Source organism: Amblyomma maculatum, chromosome 1 (genome assembly GCF_055883805.1).
Source record: "Amblyomma maculatum isolate TAMU_Amacu chromosome 1, ASM5588380v1, whole genome shotgun sequence".
In the NCBI taxonomy this organism is placed as follows: Eukaryota; Metazoa; Arthropoda; class Arachnida; order Ixodida; family Ixodidae; genus Amblyomma; species Amblyomma maculatum.
Genome location: NC_139344.1, coordinates 396,191,289 through 396,215,789, shown reverse-complemented (window position 1 = coordinate 396,215,789; position 24,501 = coordinate 396,191,289). Strand labels below are relative to the sequence as shown.

The following is a 24,501-nucleotide window of genomic DNA, read 5'->3' as shown; positions in this document are numbered from 1 at the left end:
AAACCGAAGCGACACTCCGGTTGGTCTGGCACCGCAAGGCGCGCCGAGGCTGAGGCTCCTCCCTACGCGTCGCACAAGTAGGCGGTCCGCAACGCCCGGCTCCACCCATCCCTTGACGTAGGTGGAAAGAAGGCCGGCCTCGCGTCGCGTGGCGCGCGAGCCCATCCAGTGCTGTTCGGAGCGCTTGCTATCGCGGGTTGGAACAGTGCGCGTGAGACGGTGCGTGCGCATTTTGCTGGTGTGCCTTGCAGTGCGGGAAGACGAGCGTGTGACCGCGACGCCGAAGAGCGTTGTTCCTTTTTGACCTCCGTGCTCAGCTCTGCGCACATTCCAAGAAGGAGAGCACTTTCAACGAGAAAGACGCATCCGACTGTTGCTGTTCCGCGGTTTTTCCGCTCGTCGACCGTCCGTGCTCTGTTGTCGCGTTGCCTCTGTCGTCGTTCCCGTGGCGGTAGTGCGTGGTCGCTGCGCTGCTACCTGGTGGCAGTGAGTAGGGGAGGCCTGTGTGTGCGTCAAGGTGCGCGGACGGTGCGAGCACGGCGTGCTCCGTGGTGGGCGGCGGGAGCGCACGCTCGTCGTCGCTCGCCGCTGGTCGCTCCTGCCTGCCGGCATGGCTGGCACCGCACCACGGCTACTATGAGGATAACCTCGGCTGCGCCCTCAAGTCTCAGGTGAGAGCACCTCCGCCCACGTGCTCGGCTTTGTCAGCCGTCGCGTACATGATGAGGGCTCTGGCTAGGTTGCCTAGCACGTGGCAGCTGTAGTCGTGAGCTGCAGTGGTGTGAAGGCGTAGTATATTCACTGCACGTGCTGGAGTTTGGTGCATATTCTTTCCGCGGTCTTTTCGGTTGAACAGTGTGAACGTGGAATCTAATCAGTCTTCCTTGATACTCTATAGACGCTTCAAAAATAGCCCGGTGATCTCGTGATTGTTTCATCGTGAAATATGGGGCAGAAAGGAAACAACACATCCCCACCACCGCGTACTAAGCACCTGCAATTTGTCACAACATTTGCGCAACTAGCCTTGCCGTTTTGCGGCACGGAAAGACGAACACACCCAAATACAAATTGCATACGTTACAGACGTTTTTTCCCGTTCTTCTAACCAGTCATTTCCGGCACCGCTGTACGGTTTTGGTAGCAACTTTCGAACCGATTGCAATAGGGCTATATTCTACGTTAGCGCGGTTTGATTACCAAACCGTATGCTATAAATAGATGAAATGGTGCTCTCTTACACAGTCGACTTACAGGATAGCATTGCTACAGCATGGAACGGTTGCCTTTTTCTTCGTTCACACTAAGCAACCATGCATAGAGACGGAACAATGCGCTGTAAATGCCTTTTAAAATAAATTCACAAAAAAAAACATCCATGTTGTACTTGAGCTGTATGTGGGATGAATGTGTTTGTAAGCCTGGACAGATTTAGAGGAGGGGGGGGGGGGGGGGGTGATTTTAGCATCCACCAGCATTTCGATAAAGATATAGTTTATGCTCTAACGTCTATCCGAACAACAATATAAAACAACAGCGCATACCTTCTCTCTTCAGTGGATGCGCTTCAAATTCTCCCAAACTACACGGAATTTTGCTGTCATCCACATCTCTGCTTATTTCAGTGCAAACTCTCTTTCAAGTACCTATTTGCTTACAAAAATTCCTCCTCACCCTGCTCGGTGGCTTCCCTTCAGGAGATGGGAGGAACGCCCAATTACCGTCACCTTACAAACAACATTCCTGGCGGTCGTTTTCTTCGGCGATGACGTACGAACGTCACATGTCGTACCGAATTCTTATAGGTGCAGCAGTATATACGTAGACTCGCTCGCAGCTTTCTCTGAATGGACCAACCTCTAAAGTTTATATTACGTAAGCTTGCCAGCGCAACGCGATGCACTCGAGATTGCAGCAACGTCGAAAGAAGCCGCGAAGAGAGGTATCCAAAGAGCATGCTAATGTCAGCAGCCACAGCGCTGGCTTCCGGCACGTTCTTTTGGCACAGGACGACGGAAGGTGGCGATTACGATCGCGCCGAGCTAGAGCTGACAATTAAGAGAACCCTCCCTTCCTCGTCTCTGTCACGTCGGTGCTTGTATACACACGGACACTCTACCGTGGGATCGTATACTATATACATCCAGGAAGAAAACTCGCAACAAAGCCAGCAACGCCTGTTGGCGCTAACGGCCGGCACCAAGGGATGTAGCGACTGCGTCGGTGACGTGTACCAGTCGGGAACGTTGCGAAGAGATCTTACAAGCGAGAACAAGTTTAATGCACACCGGGATTAAGTGTTGTCTGAATGCCTGATGCTGAAATCACTCAGTAAAGTAATGGGGGCAACAAGCCCCATTCCGAATTCTTTCAACCCGCTTATTTCTGTATGAAATCTGCATGTCGAAGGTGAATTAGGAATTTCCCAATGCGAGCGGACAGCGGTGAAGAAAAAAAAAAAGAATTTAAGAAGTAGCCAGAAGCGGTAAAGTCATTGGCTATGATGCCTTTTGTATGCGTTGCACTGTTATACCTTGAAGTCGTTTTAAGATATTTGGTATGCGCTACCGAACAGCTAGCATGGATCCGTCGTCGATCCATCCAGCGAAGCCTTCGCAGCAGTTTTGAACGAAGCAAGACCAAGGTTGCATTCGACCGTCACTCTCGTACTTATCCCACCTTCGATTACGTGCACCTGTTGGACGCTTTGGTCTGCAGAGATAAATCTATCCTCCTTCTCGATTAACTTCAATCGGCGCGTTCTTGTGCAGCGCCTCATGCAGGTGTTGGCAAAAATATGAAAAACAAAGAGAAAGACACACGAGTTACAGAGCTGGCGCGAATTTCTAACATTTGGTTTTCGCCAATGTATTTATAAGTTTTAGTTTGCCTTGGCTTCAACTTCTTCCATGCTTGCTTAGCCTGTTCTTTCGCTCTATTACCTACACCTAATCACTATAGGGCCATTTGGTGTTGTATATGCAAGTGTAGCGAAGAGATACAGTGCCGAAGAGACGGTACACGGTGAGAAACACGCAACACTGCAGGGCTATAGTCTCTTACAATGTTCTGTCTTTCACACACTGTTTTTCTTCAAGTCTCTACAGTTTTGGATTACGTCACCTAATGCAAAGGCCAGCTTGCAGTCTTCGTGTTCAATTGCCTACACGTTCTTCTGGATTACAAAGACCAACATAATAAGACCCCCCCTCCTCCTTTTCTTGGATCCGGAGCGACTATGCCACATACGCGTACTGTTCTCGGCCGCACACGACGTGGCCTCAACGTTGGGCCACACGAGCCAGCGTCTTTATCTCTCGGGCGGCGGGTTAGAGACGCACGCATGCGAGGAGAGAGAGGAGTTGGACGTGCGGTATCTGTTGGCGCATAAGCCTCGCCGTGGCTACCCAACGTGCATGGCCGGGCGCCTGATTCCCATAGAGCAACGCACGAGCAGTCGCCGCCGCCGGGCGACCATTAATCAGCTGGAACGATTACCTCTTCATCGCCGGGTTATGAACGTGCGTGGTGCTGGCGCGATAGCAGCGAGCGTGTGTTGTGGAAGATGGTGCGCCCCCACCAACAGTTTTCGCTGATGTATGCGGCTATTGTGGTGGCATATTGCCTGTCGGAAGTTTCGGGTTGTCAAAATGAACGAACCGTTATGTATACACCTCAGTGCAGAATGTGTATAGTCTTGAAACAAAACAAGTCTTTGCAAAGATTCGACACGCTCGCTTCATTCATATTTTGCCGACCACCTCGAGCATCGCTTTAGACACCGCAAAAAAAAAAAAAAAGAAAGTTACCACTGAACAAAAAAAAATCTCCATACCTGTGCCAGTACGTACGTTAAAACTGCAATATTTTTTCTGTAGTTCTATCGTTACGACAAGCGACAGGCAACATGCCCGACAGAAAATTATTCTGTTGCAACTACAAGCAATATACAATAGAGTGCACAACAGAAAATTCTGATGTTGCTATATGTATACGACAACACAGCACAATAGAAAATTCTGATGTTACCTTTTTTGGTGTTACTACGAATTCGCAGTCAGGAAAAGTTAAAAAAAAAATGCTTTGACAGCGGAACATTGCGTCGCGATTAGAATTATCCCAAATACGACTTTTTTCTTAATTTTTTGCAGCTCGATGATTTCCAATAACTCAATTTACTTGTGGCATATGACTTCTCTGAAGGTGAATTCACAACACGGACCAAATTGCGGCTTACCCTCGTGAAAGAATCGGAATGTACGTCTCCGATTTCAGTTGTTCGGTTCGCGAGCGGCGACTCGCGATGCGGCCAAGAAGAGCATAATGTACTTTTCGCTGTTTGAACCCTTCACAGCCGATACTTTCTTTTTGTTTATTTGGCTAGGATAATTCCCCCAGCCGTACTCCTGGCACCAAAGCATTGAATACCACATTATATATTATCGCACTAAAACGCAGGGAGAAACAAGAAGCACTGGTGCGGCCACGAAGCGCAAATGAATGAGCGTCACACTGTTCTCTATACCGACTATTTCGGCACGATGTTAATTGTATTACGCGAATTGATGCGCCTGTTACCTAACTGTAACATAAATTGATAAAATGATCGCAGGGGCTCGTTTGTAGCGTGCGACAGACTTTCTTTTTATTTCGCGATCGTATTAAGGTCTAATCTAAAGCCATCTTATCGTTCTCATGCGGTGTCTTCGTCCGCCACTTATACGTAATGGCCTTTCAGAGCGGATTCTTTTTTTGGGGGGGCGTGAAAGGGGGGGGGGGGGGGTAAGAAGCGAAGTATGGTGGACGGGGTCTCGCCTCCTGGCCCCCCCTTCATATGAAAATGTTTACATAGAAAAGTGGCATGGAAGCCTATTATTACGACTATAACAACACGTGCCAAATGCATGCTTCAGGTAACCATTTCATCCCCCCCTCTAAAGCGTCCCTTCCAAGAGCGACCTGTAAATCCATCCCTGCGGCCTGATAACAGCGCGTCCGTTCGAGACCCTCCGCGTGGAGCGATTGCGAGTCCGCGCTGTGGTATGCTATTCTCTCCTGTCGTGTCCATGTTCGTCGCTGACCGGCGAACCTCAGACGTCACGACACCAATCAGTTGGAGGTCCGCCGCTTGAATCCGTCTTGGAAGTGGTTTAGAAAACTTATCGTGAACGGTGTATATTGCATTCATACATAGGCGCCATTGCAGCATTGTTTACAGGAACGTGTATTCGCACTTTGCACTGCAGCTTAGTCGTCATTTCATCGCTTTTTGCCTTAATGTACGTTGCACTGTTCTAAATATTGCTAGGTAACTTTCTTTTAGAGGAAAATGATTGACAGCGCACAACTGAGTTATCCTCGCATTGCCGGAATATTTATGTGATCATAGTGTAGCGACAAGAACGCAACTCATAGGTTTTTCTCCTCTGCTGCAGCGCATTTTTTTCCTTCAAAATATTCCACATGGAGAGCGTCAACGCTCCAAGGGAAATATTTTAGTACCGAACCGTGGCAAGCCATACTGAAGTACCGACGTTTTCCGCGCATAAATGCTATAAAGAAAGGTAGACTGAGAAAAATCTGAGATTCTGCAAGACGGCTGACGTATGGGAGGGAATCCGGAACGGGGGGGGGGGGGGGGGGGGGGGGGGACAGGGATGTGTCACCCACCAACATTTCTCTAAAGTGGGCACCTTCCCCCGCCCCCCCCCTCTCTCCCCAGTCAACAACTGTCCGTTCCCTGATCGCATTTCTGACCGGTGCTTCAATCCCATAAGACGTCACCACTGCAAATCACAGTGCAACTGAATTAGCTCCATGGCTTCGTTTTGAAATTTAGAACAATCAAGTCTACATGAAAGAGATCAATGGTCGGTTTGCCTTTCTCCGTGAGCGCTATTGGCAGAACTGAACGGACTCTGCTGAAACGTTTTCACTCTGTCATTCTTAGCATGTACATGTTTATAAAGGTGCCGATTTCGTTTAGAGATTTGTATGCGTTAAAGAAATACACCTCTCTTTAAGCAGAGCTGAAAACAAAACAAGTGCAAAAATAAAGTAAAAAGCTCATGCAATTAAAAAATAACAAACGAAAGCCGCGAAGCCATTCAACCCCGCTAAAAAAATCGTGCATATGGGTGACTGTGTGTGGTTAAGAACTGTATAGGCCAGCAGCGCCCAAAGAGGTCTGTATTAAGTTCATGGCTTAATGCGCGCGAGATATTTATCATATCGCCCTTTTTCTCTCGCTAAAAGAACAAGTAATGCTGGCTGCGCTCGAAGAAATGCGCGAAAAACCACAGGCGTCAAATGCTGCACTCCTTAGACCAAAATGTGAATTGGAAAGTTGTAGAGCACCTTCAGATACCCCTATTCCATTAATTGCGATAAAGAAAGTCTCACGTGTGTCTTTTTTTCCATGCTCAAAAATAAGCCCGCGAAATACAAATACCACGTGACTACCGCATTTGAGCGCCACGATTGTGGTGCTCTCAGTCGTGGTTTGAGCGAACGAAATCAGCTGCGGCCGTGACCCGAGGGTCCCGTTGCAGCGGCGGGTTGAAATGTTGGCGATGGTTGGAGCGAGCTAGCTCGAGCTCGCCGCGCTCGCTGCTACTTGCACCGTTACGTGGGCTGGCTGTCTACGCGGGCGAAGAAGCCATCGCGGGCATATCGGCCTGCCGCTTTAACGGGGCCGAAGAGACACGGCCGCAGCTGATTTTGCTCACTCAAACCACGACTGAGAGCACCACAATCGTAGCGCGCGAATGGGCTAGTCACGTGGCTTTATTTGTATTTCGCGGGCTTTCTTCTGAGCCTGGAGAAAAAAGATATACGTGATTCTTTCGTTATCGCAATTACTGGAATGGGGGTTTCGGAAGTCGCTCTTCGACTTTCCCATTCACATTTTGGTCTAAAGTCGATATTAATCAATTAGAAAACATAATTAGCCAATTAAGTAATTGCAAAAAAAAAAAAAACCTGCAGTGCGCAAGAAGGCTGGCAGTTGTACGCAACTGGTTTCACTGACCTACCTAGTTTTTTTTTTTCTAACCCTTGGTTCAAGTTATAGCTGGGACACCCGGACACCTTTACTCGTGTACCGCCGCCACATAGGAGCTTGATATTTGTTCCTTGTTCCTGCCTGCTTCCGCGCTGTTTTCGTTCATCATATATATGTCGTGAATTGAGCCGCCCAATTGGAGTGCCACTGGCAGTCGCACCATCAACATCCTAAATGACGGGTCACGGGCGTAAAGTTCTCCCACACCCGTTTTACCATACTGTGCTTCACTGTGCCAGCATCGTCACTAATCACCGTATCACCCTTCAGGGGCCTATGAAAGCTGCCCACTACTATAGGAATATAGTTATGGAAAGGGAATGAAATAGCGTCACAATAGATAGCAGGGCATACATAGAGAAGAGAGAGAGAAACGTTTTGAATAGGCCCGCCACGCATGTAAAGCTTTCTAACCATAGCAAAGTTGATCCTCTGAGCATTCAAACAAAAAGGCTCGTATTCGTTCCTCGTTAATCGGCCCGTCAAAGTGAGAACTATATACGCACCTGCAAGCGCTGCATTAATTTTTACTGCAGGAGAAGTGCAGGCACAAACAACGCGCGACCGCGGAATACAGTCGAGAGCGCTCCCCGGTGCGCAGACGCAGGTGTTGCTATGTCACGGCTCAGTAAATCTAATTTGAGATCCACAATTAGCCACTTCGGCCGATGCTAACCCTTTCTCTCCTCACCCACGAGTCAAAAGGGGAATGTTTTCCTCTTCGTATGCAAAGAACGAGCTCTCAAAAGCGAAATAACAGTTGAAGACCACGCTTCCCTTCACGCTTGAGCCGATGTAAGGAAATGTGCGAACTGCAGCTCTATATTATAGTTACCTGGCCCGGTCCGCGAATGTTAAGTCATTTGCGCCTTTTTTTCGAGGACTCACGTGGATACGAGCTCCTCATTACTATACATGGGTGGTGGTGCATGCTCTACACTGGTTGAAGGAGGCCCCATGCTTCCCACATTTTGAGTGCAGTTTCTCTTCTTAATTTTCGTATCTACCACTCGCGGCTGATAAGTCGTAAATAAACACTGCATTCAACGCTCCACCTTCGACACCACAGTGCAAAGCCACAGTTATGGCTCTGCAGCGAGGTGCATGACTACACATGATCGCTGAAGCACGTGATGATAAACAAGCCGTGGCCGACCGTGAGCTGATTGCGAATTAGAGGTAAGCAACCGGAGCCCTTTGCAGAAAGTATCACATAAGAAATAGCACACATATTCTCTCGCCCAAATCATAATCGTGCACTGAGTGTCCCGTCCCATGTGAAGCTTATATAGGTACATATGAATGCTAGCAGGATCATTACGATCATCAATAATTATGCAAGCAGTAACTTGTCACTACGATAAACCACGTTTAAAATTTCTTGGTCGGTAATATTTCAGGAGGCTTTATACATTTTAAGACATATGCTGCTTACTGAGGCACCTGGTCACGCGTACTTCAACCGAACTTGGAAGAACGCTTTAATTTGCGCGGTAAACACCACGTTCCGCTGTGGCTAATACCGCAAACCATCGCGGGAATTTCGAACAATCGGTATATTAATTTTCTGTGCTCGCCTGTGTGTGGGCGCAGGAATCACTTACTTCACAAGCCATGCGCTTTGTGGCGAGGATGAAGAATCGGCCGCAATAATCACCAAGTAGAAAAAAAATCCGTATGGAATTATCAGTTTTCTTAGAATTACATGTTTAAGATATTGCCTCTCAAGTGCGCGGTGTTCGCTACTAAGTTGCCAACAGATGGCGCTATAGCATAAAGTCCAGGAAAGCTACGATTTTACAAAGATGACCATCGCGTTCACTGCAAAATATTTCGGGTTTCAGTAAAAATGCGTGACGCTGCAGTACTGTTCATCAAGTGTGCATGGTGCATAAAAGCTTGTAATTTTAATTCCGCTGCAATCCTAGCCAGAAGCAATCAAGGTATAGAAGACATTATTCATGTAAACCGCATCCTCCAGTCTACACTTCTGTATTATAAAGGAGATAATCCTGATACCTTCACTTTCATGCACGTAGTTTTTTCAGCGTCCACCTGCACTGAGGGGAAGCACTCGATGCTCGGCTCGTTTGCACACCTGCAATGCAGCACCATCCTTTTGCTTTCTCTGCTCTCTTGCCTACTCTGATATCACACCCAACTGTCTCTCTCCTTGTGGGTGTGCACCGCCTTGCACCAGCTTTGCAATAATTGCTTTTCAGTGCCATTCAGTGCAAGCTTTCTGCTTGCAAAGCGAGCGTACGTGAACGCGAGTGCACAAGCATGCGCCGCTTTATGCGTTCCATGCCTCAATCGGGCCACTCCTTTGGAGTGATCAAAACTCATATTACACCCCCTGCAGCAGCGGCTCGCGCCGACCCGATCAAAACGGTCTCTAATCGCTGGTGTCCGGCAGGTATAGGAAGGAAGAAAAAAAAAAAGAAACATCACGAAAAACACATGCCTCCAACGTCCTTCTATTTGCTTTTGCTCCGCGCACACGACCCATGTAAAAAGCCATTCGAAATCTGGAGCGCAATTTTCTCGAAAGGCGGTGGTGGTGGTGCCGGTGTGGCGTAGTGTGTACACATCAATGGTGGCGGTGGTGGCGATCATTTGCCGCGGTGCTCGCGCGCGCACCCACCCGCAAGCGCGTGTGTGGGTCGAAGGCGAGTAGTTGCGAGAGAGCTATTACACTGCGAGCGCCGGTCAGGCTCGCACAACACCATGCAGCACCGCCGCCGAGTGTGCGAGCGTGGACAGACCCCACACACCAATCACCCCCTCTGCTCAACGCCCGTTTAGCTTTACCACCACCACAGCGACGTACCAGCACGCCTGTTTCTTTCGGGAAAAGGAGAAGTGGGGTGGGGTGTCGGCAAAGGAAAAATGCATGCCCTCGCACTGTTGAATGCATACATATACATACGAACGAATACGAACATAGAAGAGGAAAAAGCGAACTGGCAGCTGTGGCTCATTCAAGGAGTGTGCGTGGTCCTGCTGATAAGTTCGATACCCAATTACGGAAAAATGCTGCCAGTATGTGTGTTGCATGCATTCGCACGCGTGCGAGTTGTTGCTACCTCTTAACCGCCTATCTTGTGTGCACGCGCGCTGTGGAGGAGTCCTCGATTGGTGGATTGCTCCGATCCGAAGGAAACGTGATTTCGCGAGTAGGTTCATATTTTTTTTTTTCCAATATTGGCAAGCGATAACTCTCGGTGAAGCACGTGTTCTCAATTTTTTAAAGCCATGCAGTTCTAATCGCAATGCACCACAATTTCCGTGCTATCTTGCTGAAATGAGCGTTCGAATATACACATGCGAACATACTCGTGTTGTAAGTGGAGGGAGAAAAAATAAAAAAGAAGAGCTCTCCGTAGTTGTTTTCTGTTTCTAGGTTCAGCTATTTTTTTTTTTTTTTTTGGTTCTTCATAAAGTCTGTTGGGTAGTGCGCTCCCCTTTGGCAAGGAACCTTGAAACAGCGCGCTAACTCTGTGTATAGTTTAGATGCATGGTACTGCAGACGGTACTTGAAAAGATTAAAGGCAATTCGATCGTAGAGCACGCCTTACTCTGATCATGCATGGCATATAAGCTCTGCTCGTATATTTTGTTCTTTACCTCATGGAGGATAACAAGCAGAGCGTTGCTTAGTTAAACTCCCTGCCTATTCGTTATTAATGCGATAGCATCGAAATACATATTCTGAGAAAAGGCCGGGGCCGTCGTGTGTCACGAAATTCCCTGATTGGTTGAGAGCGATCACGTGTTCTCCTGATGTCACGTATACCGCCGACCAATCAGCTTTCAGCCAGTTTATGTGTGCTTCATCTCATCGATTCCTCTACCTATTGGGGAATTTCTAAGCCGACTTGTCAGGTGATGCATGACGGGTTCCTGCAGGGTTTTCAATCCATTCATAGGATTGCAACCTCAGCCAAACAGCAGTAGAAAGGGCACCTGAGAAAGAAAAAGCACCTTCGCTGTAAAGAAATATGCGCTAACAAATGACACGAACATCAGAGTGTAATAATCCATATTTTTTTTTTATAGCAAGAAATGTGAATTATAACGCTGTCGTACTCCGTTCTTAAGTTGCGTTAAGTGTTCCTTCAAGTTTTACTGTCTCACTCTTTTCCTTGTTGGCGAAGTTTAGTCCTAAATTTCTGCTTGCTGTATAAAAATAATAGTGCGTAATTAGGCCAATAAATGCCATACGTCACCAGAATTTGTATGCTCAAAACTGTGCAAAACTGTCGCGCCATTGCCTCAACGTAAGGTACACGTCATTTTATACTCGTACGCTTGATCACGATCCAACGTCTCAGCTACGAATTCAGGTCGCCGGTGAGTGTCGAAACATCTATATAAAAAGAATGTTGATTCATATTGACCACGATACGTTCCCTACCGCACCCTGACTTGTGTAAAATAAGCTCAACATCCAAAACAATGCAAAACAAGCACCGGACTGTGTACACCAACCATCACAGCAAATTTGATTAAATTATCTAATTTGCCTTCATCACAGGCCTGATCTTTTAAGATATCTGTGAGAGTAAGTTTCGCACCGGGAATATGGCTGGGCATGCCGCGTCGACTGCGCCACAGAAACGGCGATTAAATTAAGTTTTCGCTTATAGTGAGCGTTCCATAAACCTTTTTGCGGTGGACGTTCGTGGACATGAAGACGTTGCGTGTCCCATTGAATGGCGACACATATTACCTATCCGCGCTCCTTCAACCACGCAAGGTCGTGCAAGCGTCCGGTTGACTTCACACGAGTCATCAGGCGGTGCTTTCTCCACGGGCCCTTTGTACAAAACGAGGAGTCGCGTGTACGTATTACACACGTCGGCGAGGATTGCTTATGCATACAACAAGCGTACCCGAAATGCAGCCTCTTGACATGGATATGCCAGGAGGAGGGGTCGCGTGATCCGCGGCCACTTACTCGCTGAAGTCGTGGCGAAAGCTTCCGCACCGCGACGACGCGCGGTGATTTATCCGAGCCGACGTCTCGCACATCGTCCGCGCCGCATGTCGTGTTCTTTTTCCCTCGCAGAATTCTCCATGCACGTGGCTGAGAGCGGTGCGTTTAATCCTGTTCCGCTCGCGCAGTGTACGTGCGCCTTCTGAATATATACCGTATACGTGTATACACGTGTTCTACTATATGAAGCATCTCGACTTTCCAACACTTTTTAACGGACGGCGGCCTATAGATTGAACAACTCACTTTTGACGCCGCTGGTTTCGTACCAACTCTTGATAAAGGAGAGAGGAAGGAGTACAGAACGAGAGATACAGAGAGAAAGAGCATGCAATACGCATATGCTGTCATGATCAACTCCCATTTGTTCGAAAATCATGGCTGTAGAAAAAAAGAAATAGAAGGCCCTTGGGAATGGTCTTTATTCGGGGCTTTTATTTCCCACTATGCATGGTGCTAATATGAGGCGAACGGTGATGCACCGGCAGAACACAAGTGTTGTACGACAAAATGAAATGTCAGCGTCGCTCATAGCCATCCTCTCGTGTCTTCAGTCTTCACGTACAGATTCAAAGAGAAGCGAGAACTAACGTGATTGACATATTAAACTTAAGACCGAAAACTGTTTGACAAGTGCCGTGGCGTCCGTGATCACACGCTTACAGTCCCATCATCGACCGTGCGCGGCATAAGTTCATTAATGAAAATAACTTATCGAAAGGTCCTGCAGTTTGATGCGACAGTATCATGGAACAGAGCCTGCTGGCGCGTTTCCCAGGGTTTGTTGTCACAGTCGATGAGGCGGCGGTTTCTGGGGCAAAGATTGCGCGACCACAAATAGTCTCGCGAGTGCAAGGTTAACTGCGTTCGACTCTGCTTGAGAGATACCACGCAACTGCCAGTCGCAACTTGAGCCAGCCATCGGTCAGTACTCAAGCCGCCAGCCAACGGATGCAAATGTGTCATGGAAGCTGATCACACCATCACACGTAATCAGCGAATGTACGCCTCCTTTCGTGGCTAATCTTCTTGAGGACCCAACCACGGGATCTTTACATTATTATTTTTTTTGCATTATATAACGTTTACTCTCTCTCTCTGTTACCTGCGTATACTTATATTTAATACTTTCCGTCTTTTCGCCATTTCCGTCAAGTGCTATTTGCTCGATACAGTCAAAGATATTCTTCAAAAAATATAGAAAGCTAAGTGCAAGCGACATAGGAAATGAAGTGGCAAATTCATGCACAATTAGCCAACTAATGTCCTGCAATTCGTCACAATCAAAAGCTTCAGCCAGCGCACAAATTACTTAAAATTTTAATATATTAAAGTTATTGTTGCATAGTACGCGCATATATTTTCAGTACTTCGGAAAAAGTTGCGAAAACTGACTCTCGTCAGCTGACTAGCTTGCCAAGTGATCTTAGGACATCTTTCCAGGCTGTATACTCAACATAATTCAGAGTCGTCCGATAAGTTAGGTGATAAATCTGTATCTCGTGATCAGGCTTGATAACCACTGTTTTGTGCCGGTTGACTTGGTTTAGCGATTAAGACCAGCAGGTAATCCAAGTGAACCGAGAAAGATATTTTGAATGTAAATCACTTTACGAATCCAGAGGTGTGCATGCATCTAACCCCCATAATAGAAATCAATGTTTTCGAATTTTGTACGTAGGAGTTGGAGTGTTATGAGTTCTGAAGATTCCGAAGGTATCTTTCAGACCATACTTCTTCATACATTTTACGAAATATACGACGTCCCTAGCTAATGTCGCTTTGGGAAGTTAAAGTCGAAATGCCCAGAGTAGCTCGCACGAACATATATATATATATATATATATATATATATATATATATATATATATATATATATATATATATATATATATATATATATATTTATATACACCGTATTTGGACAGGTGTGAATCAGATATGGATCGTACATGCTGGTTTCAGTATAAACTTGAAATGAACGGTTCTGAATGCGCGCAGCAAGGTATACCACGTGCTGTGGTAGTGAGTTTGTATGAAATACCGATATATCCATATATCCATATACAATATAAACAAACTAACAGGCGCTGCTGTTAATTTTTACCTAAGGCTTGTGATAAATATTTCGTGTTTGGTATCCTTGTCCGCAGGGGAAATTAAAGTGAAACGCTAAAACGAGGTTGAAAAAGCTGAAAAACGAAATAGGCGCCAGCACTACTACTGTAAAACACACAGTACGTATATCGCAACAGCTTCGTGTCTTCAGGAAGCTCTCACCACTGCCTGGCAAGCTGAGTTCACTGCATGGGGGCTCAGGCACGTATAGTACCGTAGACATAGTATACATCACTTATGTTCACCTCATAAGCCCTCGCTATAATTTTGCTGCTTTCGAACACCACGACATGCAGTGCGGAGCGAAGTCCCCTAACAGCGTGGCTTGGGAATTTGTACGCCTCTTATTACAGCGAATGACCATACGAAGAGTTGTGGCAGTCATCGGGTGTATTATTATTCGTGGTCAATTATGACGGAAGACCTGTGTACTCTGCGTACACGTCCCGATGAGCACGGCCAGTTTCCAATTGTACGCGAACATAGCTCAAGCGCTAACAGCATGGTGTACATGGTTTTAGATCTGTTAAATATAGAATGTAAAGTGCGACGAATATGACTACGGATCTATTACGAACTGCTGTACTTCATGTATGTTTTTTTTTTTTTTTTTTTTTTTTGTTTCCCCGCATTTTAGCTTGCACCGTCTCATCTATTCTAGTCCTCTGCTGTATACGACTGAGCGCCTGGGTGCTCGGTTCATACTCTCTGCCGCTTGTCAGTGCATATTGCAAAATCGGTTCAGGCGAGGAGTGTACGATTATTTTCCTGCCTCTTCTTCAAGCACACCAAAGTGTGATTCCGGGCAGTGCACGTATAGCGGAAATACAATTCGTCAGACGCGCGCTTATACATGCTAACGTGTATGGATGTGAAAACATTACAGACCCGCTAGAAATTTTTTTTTTTTTTAATGAGGTATTCAACACGTGCACTGAATGCCAACGCACGCTGATGGCTCCTTGGCAGGTGATCGAAATTTCCGGGGCCCTCCACTACGGCGTTCCTAATAAGCCTTTTTTATTTTTACCTATACTCTGTCCTTTCTCCCTATCGCTCACCTCTCTGATTTCCTCTGCCCCTTCCTCGCTATCTCTTTATTTCCGCCGCCCCAGTTCAGGTGCTTCAGATATCAGATAGCTGATACCACGGGGCTGGCAAACATCTTTGCCTTCCTTTTGCATATATAATAAAATAACCACTTAGTCGGTTTGGGACGTTTAACCGCATAACCATTTTGTTTCTGGTGGTATTGAACTATATATATATATATATATATATATATATATATATATATATATATATATATATATATATATATATATATATATATATAAACTACTTCACACTGCATTTAGAAGACCTATATGTGCCGAAATCTGTGAAACATGTAATGGGAGGTGCATGTGTCGTTTTTCGATTCGTCTCGCGAGATATCCTACAGCTTGACCATAAGTATGCTATATGCAACGAGAACGCTTGACACTATACCTGAACGCTGCGTGACAAGCGGTTGCGTCACAGTTTGACATGAATGTCGGGAAAGATGGTGCCATATCGAGGTCGGCTAGTAGCGAATAAATGTATAGGAATGACATGTATATAGGACTGTCGGTTAAGCCGATTGCCTCGGCCGTGGACGGATTTATACATCGCACTGTCATTTATACATCGCACTGTCATACTATATAAGAGAAATGCGCAATAACGTAGACAGGACACAGGAAGAAACACATACAACAGTTCACGAGCGTGAACTGTTGTATGTGTTTCTTCCTGTGTCCTGTCTAAGTTATTGCGCATTTCTCTTATATAGTATGCAGAACCAACTAGCCCGACAACACGCTCTTCTGCACTGTCGTACGGCTTCTTGATGACGTCATCTATTTTTTCTCGCTGTGAAGCTGCTGATGACGCATTTTTCTAGCCATCCCATGGACACATACGCCATTTCATGTAATGGGACGCTTAATGATTTCGCTCTAATGACTTGCACGCATAAACCCAGCATGTCTCCGGAGCCAAGGTCGCACACGAGCGCGAGGCGCAACCTGCTTGATGACGATTAATGCGAAAATATTCCTTCACTGTTATTATGCATACGCACACATAAACTTTCCGCGTTGAACAAGTGGAGGGAGCACGAAAAACAATAAAGTAAAACGTTAAAGCAGCATGGAAAGGAACAGCTGAGCAAAAAAAAAAAAAAAAAAAAAGTGGGAATAGGGTTGGAAACATCACTGTGACAAATAAGACTGAGATTAAGGTATATAGCAAACAGAAATTATGGTTAGGATAGGCTGACGAGGAAAATTACTGAAGCACCTAAGTATCGCCAGCAATTATCGAGGCTACAAAAAAGAATAAAATAAAAACAGTGCACCGATTAGTACATAGCATACGTGTTAAACAATAAATAAAGAACTTCAATGAGCAGAAATGCGAGCAATGTGAAAGGTCAAGTTGTGGCTAAATAATGTGATATAGTCTTATGCGATATAAAACCCTAAATATTGAAGATTGGCTGGTTTCTTCATTAATGCGATATCCTGTCGTACGTCTTCTTCCTAGAGGCATCCGCAGTGTTGGATGTGTGCGTGACGGATTCAAACGGAAAATGGCAGGTTCGAGGGATGTAGGCCCTTATCTTCGTGACTTGCTTGTTTTTGTGGCTGCGTTTACGCTGGTCGTAACCTTTAATGGTTTGGGCATTTTGATTGTTATCTCTTCGTGAAGACTCCGCGGGCATATTTCGATGCCTATTGCGGAACGCAACTTGCGTTTCTTTCTTTTTCGACGAATATAACTATCGAAGACTCAATTACTGCCTTCTATTCTGTTACTAATTGTGGCATTAGTGCGTGGTCTAGAGTCGCCTCAGATTTATCTCGACGTTTTGATAAGATGACCAGCTTTATCGATACGCCCAAATCTTACTGCTTGCAGCTTGCTTGTAGAATGAATTGCTATGATCATTAAAAAAAGAAAACCTGGCGGAAGTTAAAAGGGATAATGGGCATGCAAGAAAGCAAATACTAGATGCTTTCTGCAAATAATTAGGTTGACACGTTAAGAGGTTGTTTCGCAGGGCTTAGTGAGAGTGTCGCGCCTCGCGTTGTATGAATTCTGACTGAAACCATGAAAATGCAGCTTCATATCGAGTAGTCATGGAGGTCTTTATTTATTTTTATTTTTTACATTCATATACGATTTTGGGTCAGCGTCTAAGATGTAATTGGTAAACCTATTTAAACGACCGAATGCTCAGAAGGGGGTGATTACAGGGAACAAAGCTTAGCTATCTGACTTCGAAGGAGTGGTACCTTCCGCTTTGCAGAGGCGTACAATCTATTGCGGAGAAACACCTCAAATAGCAAAACTGCGGTGCTTAGTCAATATTATATACTATAAGTTCACATCATTCACCTGCATGGTTTTCCGACGTATAGTTATGTTTCAGCTTTAATTAAATGCAACTAGCACTAAACAGCTATGCCTTGAAATCCAAGAATACTAATCTTTTCGTTTTAAATCAGGTTTTGAAAAATAAATTCATCATACGTTTATCGTTTTTTTTTTTTTCGGCTTAAGATTGCACTCTTTGGCTACAAGTGCCGGCAGTCACACAGGTATGGGGATAGCTCTTTTCGCACACGTACATGACAATTAGCGCATCCTTTCTTCTGCTTAGCAATTTGCGCCTGAAGCATTTGCCATGCATCGTAACACGCGTTTTTTTTTTTCCTTATTAATTACACATTTCCTATCTCTTCCTCGTAGCACCCTTACACCGGTCCTTGAGGGCAGGATAGTCAGTCAGAGCCATTTATATCTTACAGGACGACAACTATTTTCCCTTTGTTTCACTGACTGTTTTTTTTTTTTTTTTTCAATCAGTACAAGTACATTTGGAAGGGGCTGGCGTCTCACTGGCGCCGACCTCTCCTTGCCATCTTTATACGCGGAGAGGGGTATAAGCCACGGGGCTTATAAATCATGGTGCCAGATTCTACTGGTTATCACCAGACTCGCCACTACAATAAACGTTTTGTGTCCCGCCTGCAGTTCCTGTAACAGGACGCTGTGAAATAAATGTTGCGTGATGATCACCACCATGATCTAATCCTCGAATCTTGGGGAAAGTCCAGATCCCCAAACCAGGACGAATTTTGTTTCGCGGACCTGTAAGCCTGATTCTTCCAATTTAATGCAGTAGATTTGACAAGGTAGAGTAATATCCTGCTGTACTCTGTCTAAACACTCATAACTAAGTTTAAAGTTTATCGTACAGCATATTTCGCTGTGCCGATATAGTAGTAGTAGTAGTAGTAGTAGTAGTAGTAGTAGTAGTAGTAGTAGTAGTAGTAGCAGTAGTAGTAGCAGTAGCAGTAGCAGCAGAAATAGTAGTGGAAGTAGTCATAGTCGTAGTATAGGGTAGTAGTAGCAACATGGTCTGTGTCTGTCCGCAGGCGGCCAGCGGCAGCAGCAACGCCAGCGGAGGCGGCAGCCCCCCCAGCGGCGGCCACGGCGGCGTGAGCGGCCTCGGTTGCCCGGCGCTGTGTCGCGCGTCGCGGGACGCCATGGACGAGCAGGCCGGGCCCTGGCCCGGCTACGAGGGCCGGCAGGACCCGGCCGTGCTGGCGCAGGAGGACATGGACATGTTCTTCCACTCGCTGCAGGACGGCAACCCGTCGGCCGCAGCCTCGCCCTACTACGGAAACCCCGCCGCACGGGCCGTCCACGGCTACAGGCCCGCCGCGCACCGTGAGTGGCTCCCTCTCTCGCCTAATAGCTAAGGAAACGCTTATACTGCATGACCAATGAGTGCGCTATGAGTGGGCTATGTGAGATTTACCGTGGATAGGTTGAACTGTAAAACTATACCAAAGAGAACAAATGCAATGACCACACAACATCGTCCTCCAATGTGATCTCTTTAGGCTGTTGTCCATCGTCCTCCTTTTTCATTTGAACCGTTTATCTTGGCTCCTGGCTGGCAAAATATGTGGCATGGAGAGCCCTGCCCTTCTGCCGCCTCCGCGTGATGGCCACCCCCAGTAATTAAGATTAGATCGATAGTACCATTATTATTTAATATATTCCGGAATGCATCTCCGCTGTATGCTTTTCGGGGACGAAGGAGTAGTCGCTCATTGGTGCTCGTGTTGTGCGGCCATTGTCTTTCTACCTGCGCAGTCTATTTGCACAAAAAATACAACCATCACTGTTGGCTTGTTAGGAAGGAGCCCCAAACCGTCGGAAATATAAACACAATCCAATGCGATGCCCCAGACATTATATACCCGTAGAGCATGTAAAATTGCTTAGGTCATATAACTACTGTATAAAAAAAAAAAAGGAAAAATAGCGACCTGAATGACTTTTTTTTTCTTCTCTCCTCTCTGATCCTTAAGTGCAATTGTTACTTATGTGCCTGTTATAACCAACTTTGTTCATGTGACTCCTCCCCCCCCCCCTATGTAATGCCTGAAAGGGCCTTAGGGTATATAAATAAATAAATAAATAAATAAATAAATAAATAAATAAATAAATAAATAAATAAATAAATAAATAAATAAATAAATAAATAAATAAATAAATAAATAAATAAATAAATAAATAAATAAATAAATAAATAAATAAATAAAATAAATAAATAAATAAATAAATAAATAAATAAATAAATAAATAAATAAATAAATAAATAAATAAATAAATAAATAAATAAAATGAATAGGCCCCCTTCAGCAATTCCAGTTCAAGTTCCTCGCTTCAAAGGTATAAACACCTAACAGAAGTGCGAGTACGGAAGAGTTATCCGTCATCCTTGCGATGCGGAAATGTCTTCTGCCGCAACCCGTACATGTATGCCGAAACAGCTCAAATCATTTCCTAACTGCAGTCGGCAGCGGTACGATAAAATTGGCTCGGCCAGCCGTTCCAACCACGATGGTTCCAACTAATAAGTTCAACAAGCCGCTCTCGGCCAGCCGTTCCAACCACGATGGTTCCAACTAATAAGTTCAACAAGCCGCTCTCGATAGCTGCTGCATATGATTCGACGCGAGTGATGGCGGTGGTTTCATCTGTCAGGCACGTTACATCCAAGCCAGGAGATGTGAGTTTACAGAGCCCCGAGGCACCGATTCACCAATTGCACGTCGAAGAACCTATAAGAAGAAAATAGAGGGTCCGGCCATTCGCAGAAAGCACCCCTGGTTCATACGAATCGAGGCTGATGCCTCCGCACTGCTTCGACCACGTGTACGGTTGCGCACTCACGATCTTGCCCCGGGGCCGCAGACGGGCCGGAGTGAGAGAGGGGGAAAGATATACCCGAGCATTTCTCGCTCATTTATCTGCTAGGTCGAACGGCGCGTGCTCTTGTGAACACGCTGTGTCCCGCCTAAACACACAAGAAGACGCCAGAGCAAACCTCCTCTTCCCACCATTCCCGCCGCGTTACCCCCTCTTTCGAGCCTACGGTTTGGACTAAGCCGCCACACAGACGCACACATTTGGCCGGATAGGAAGTTCGGCCCCAAACGTCTTCACGACCATGCACGCGCTGAAAAGGAGATTGCAGAGACCGAAACACGATCAGCCAATTACAGAAACACGTGGTCGCCGTCGAGTTGCGGCGGCGTAGCTTCACAGCGAACGAACCCCGAACCCCCCACGGACGGGTGTTTGCTATAACAAACTCGGCCCCCGGGAAACGAGGCGTTCAACCGTCGGCGCTTGGCGAAGCTTCGGACATGGAGTCAAGGCGAAGAGGGGGGTGCTACGGGATGTCTTGGTGCACAAGGCGCGTATAATGAGGAGAATACAAGCATCAAAAATGCATATAACGATGTCGAAGTCCAGTCCCTCGACTGGCTGCCTGGCTGTCCGCGGCCTTATAGCTTGTATAGATTTACGCGGGGCACCCCCGGCTGCTGCTCGCCTATGCTCCCTATAGAGCGCTCTCTAAAAGCACGCACGCTGCCTCACGCACGATTGCACGGAGAGCGGAGCCCTTCGCAAAGCGGCCACTTATATTGGGGCAATGAACGTGAGTGGTACTCAGATTCAACGCACTAGTGTGTGCGTGTGAGTTGAAAAATATGAATAAACGCCGCGGCAGTATAGTCAAGGGATGGACGCAATTAATATTTCTAGAAAGCCAAGTAAGAAAAGATAAACAGCAAAAGAAACCGTCGGTAATGCAGCAATAATGCAGCGTTACACTTAACGATTCAGCTTCTCCATGCCGGGGCTTTGCAAGGCGATGACGGCGCCGCCTTGTAACGGCAGTAGACATGAAACCGGGCTGCAAGTGGAAAAAATCAAAGTTGTTGTTTTGCATGGTGACAACTTCGCATGCAAATAATTGCTTATTTCTTCGTTTAGGAGTCTTCTTGTTGGCACCGTTTCGCGCTTTTGTCACCGTCTCGCGCGTGCGCTCGGACACACACATGAAGACATTCGTGAAAACAAGTCCGACGTTTCGGCATCGCGTTTCTGCGGCTCGCCGCCGCAAGGACGTCCATCTGGGCGTGAGCGCTCCAACTCGCCGTGCCTGCCGACAATTGATATGGAACCGAAACGCAAATGAAAAGCGCCTCGGGGCCGATACCGCGCGTGATTTTTGGCCGAGTGCCCCCGGGAGGCGACCTCTTTCGATTCGAAACGCGTCTCGAGGAGTCGGCAGCGAAGCAATAACTCCAAACGCTCCGCGAGAAGTCTCATACGCGTCTTATGGTATTAGCGGAAAGCGCGTGATGGCACGTGCCTTCACGGAAACTTCCACGTGATGAGGCGACAGGTGATAGCGGAGTCTATAGGTGGGACTCCATTTTTATGCGAAACAAGCCGAGCTTGGGGGGGCAGTTTACATTAGGTAGCGAAATACTGGAAGTAGTAGGCGAATATGTCTACTTAGGACCGGTAGTAACCGCAGATCCGGACCATGGAAAGGAAATAACAAGAAGAATAAGATTGGGATGGAGCGCATTTGGCAAGCACTCGCAGATTATGACTAGCAGCTTACCGGTATCGCTCAAGAGGAAAATATACAACAGTTGCATCTTGCCTGTACTCACCTATGGGGCTGAAACGTGGAGGGTAACCAAGAGAGTTCTACTTAAGTTGAGGATAACCCAGAGGGCTATGGAACGAAAAATGGTAGGGGTAACATTAAGAGATAGGGAGCGTGCAGAGTGGGTCAGAGAAATAACTCAAGTTACCGACATTCTAGTGGAAATTAAGACGAAGAAATGGACATGGGCAGGACATGTAGTGCGAAGAGAGGATAACCGATGGTCGCTTAGGGTAACAAACTGGATTCCAAGGGAAGGAAAGCGTAGCAGAGGGCGGCAGAAAGTTAGGTGGGCGGATGAGATTAAGAAGTTAGCAGGGGTCAAGTGGATGCAGCTAGCACAGAACCGGGTTAAGTGGAGAAATATGGGAGAGGCCTTCGCCCTGCAGTGGGTATAATCAGGCTGATGATGATGATGATGATGTGGGGGCCCCACACATGATGTCCCTATGTGCATAGCGCTTCGACGTATACATATGCGGCATCCATAGAAATTCCACGAACCCTCGCTGGCTCAGCATACCATAACAATTAACTTTCTTAAATTTTTCCCCGCTGCAATAAAATTCTAATTAAAGTGTCATATCATTCCGTTGGAGTTGCCCATCGACAACTTGATTTCTTTTGCTGGCCAGCACTTCGGGCCAAAACCATTATACGTATACAGCAGTGCTTGATTGCCACCGCCTCTGCTTTCTGTTGTGACCAAAGCAAAACGTATCACTAGCTCCGGTATGAAGTTATGATTTTGACCATTGACAAAAAGAACGAATTTGGTGCCTATATAGCTTGTATATCAACTCGGAAGCAGCGCTATACATGACACCATGTGACGCAATGTTCGTCATCTAACCACGGCATGTAGTCGCTGCCGCTTCCACAGGTTACCATCATTTTCATAGCTGCACAACAGGCTGATCCGCACTTCCCGAAGGAAGGAGCGCTGAGGGGCGTGGAGGGGGGGGGGGGGGGGGGGGTCTGCTCGGGACAGCCGTCGGCGTCGTCGCTGCCATGGACATCCGCCGGTCGCGCTACAACAGTACTCGTATATAGCTTCAGAGAGAGATAGAGAGAGAGAGCAAAGCAGAGCAACGCGGGCATGGGCGCCCCCCGACACGCGCAGTTCGTTCAGCATCGCGCGCACGCACCAACGCATGTGGTCACGCGCGACCGCTTGGAGCGGCCTTTTGTTTTCCACCTGGCCAGAGGCATTTCTGATGCAAATTTGCCAAGGGGCCACGGCGCCGCTGTGCCCAGCGTCGGGCCATGCGTGTGTGTGTATGTGTACTTGGCCCCTCCGTGGAAGAGAGAAAAGGGGGGCCGTGCTCCTTTGCTATACCTTTACTCGAGCCATAGCAGACCGATGTGGCTTGTGGCTGCCGCCCGGAGCCACACTGCTTGCTGCGAGCGAACAAAGGCGAAGCGCGGCTGTAGTGGCGGTGGACCCTTGGCATTTCGGCAAACAGCACGTCGTGCTCGTTGCTTGTCGGCGGGCGCCATGCATTCGCAGTGCTGCAGCCAGTGCCACGCCGCTCTCCGACCCCCCCCCCCCCCCCCCCCCCCTCCCCGACCCCCGCCTTCCACAGCTCTCTGCCAGATGAGAGTGAAATTCGAGGGAGAAATGCAAAATAAATCTGGGAAATGTCGCGGGGTCTCTGAACTCGACGTCATGACAATGTACCAGCTTACATGCGACTCGCGACTGCTGCTTTGCACGAAGTCTCGGAAAACTTGTGCCGCTCGCAATAACTATAGCGTGGTTTGCGTGTTTGCGTCGAGTCCGTCGCTCGTGGTTTACATGCTACCTCAGAACGCGGACGTGCAGAATTGACTGCATTCGTATTAGAAGTCATTGGTATAGTAACGCTTGAGTGGTCTCGACCGTCAGCTAACCTTGTCCGATTCTTAATGAGAGCCGATGACCTGCTCATATACTGCTCACTGGAGGCGAGAGTGCCTTGGCGGGGATACACGAATCTTATCTGTATACGATGGGGCAGAAGTGGTAGGTTTCGTTGAATATACACCGCGCAACTTTGTGGTGCGCAAAACTGCTCCATATAATCTATCTCTGGTCCAGGAGATTGGGATAGGCACCCTCTTGAAGGCTCAAGGAAGGGGGGAGGGGGTCAATTGTGTATAATTGAACACCAAGAGTAGTTCTGAGAGTAACAATGAGCAAGCGGCCTTGCTCCTCTCTCCACTTCTTCGCTTGCTTATTCCTATGTGAACGACCAATAC

General features: G+C 47.0%; 1 long non-coding RNA gene across 1 annotated transcript in view; it reads left to right on the top strand.

Moving 5' to 3' along the window:
• Positions 1–173: 173 nt before the first annotated feature.
• Positions 174–24,501, top strand: part of LOC146208637 (uncharacterized) — a 27,004-nt gene continuing 2,676 nt past the window's right edge. Inside the window, exons 1-2 of the long non-coding RNA XR_014700727.1 lie at positions 174–671; positions 18,650–18,944. This is a non-coding gene — a long non-coding RNA (uncharacterized LOC146208637). The remainder of the gene's footprint in view (positions 672–18,649; positions 18,945–24,501) is intronic.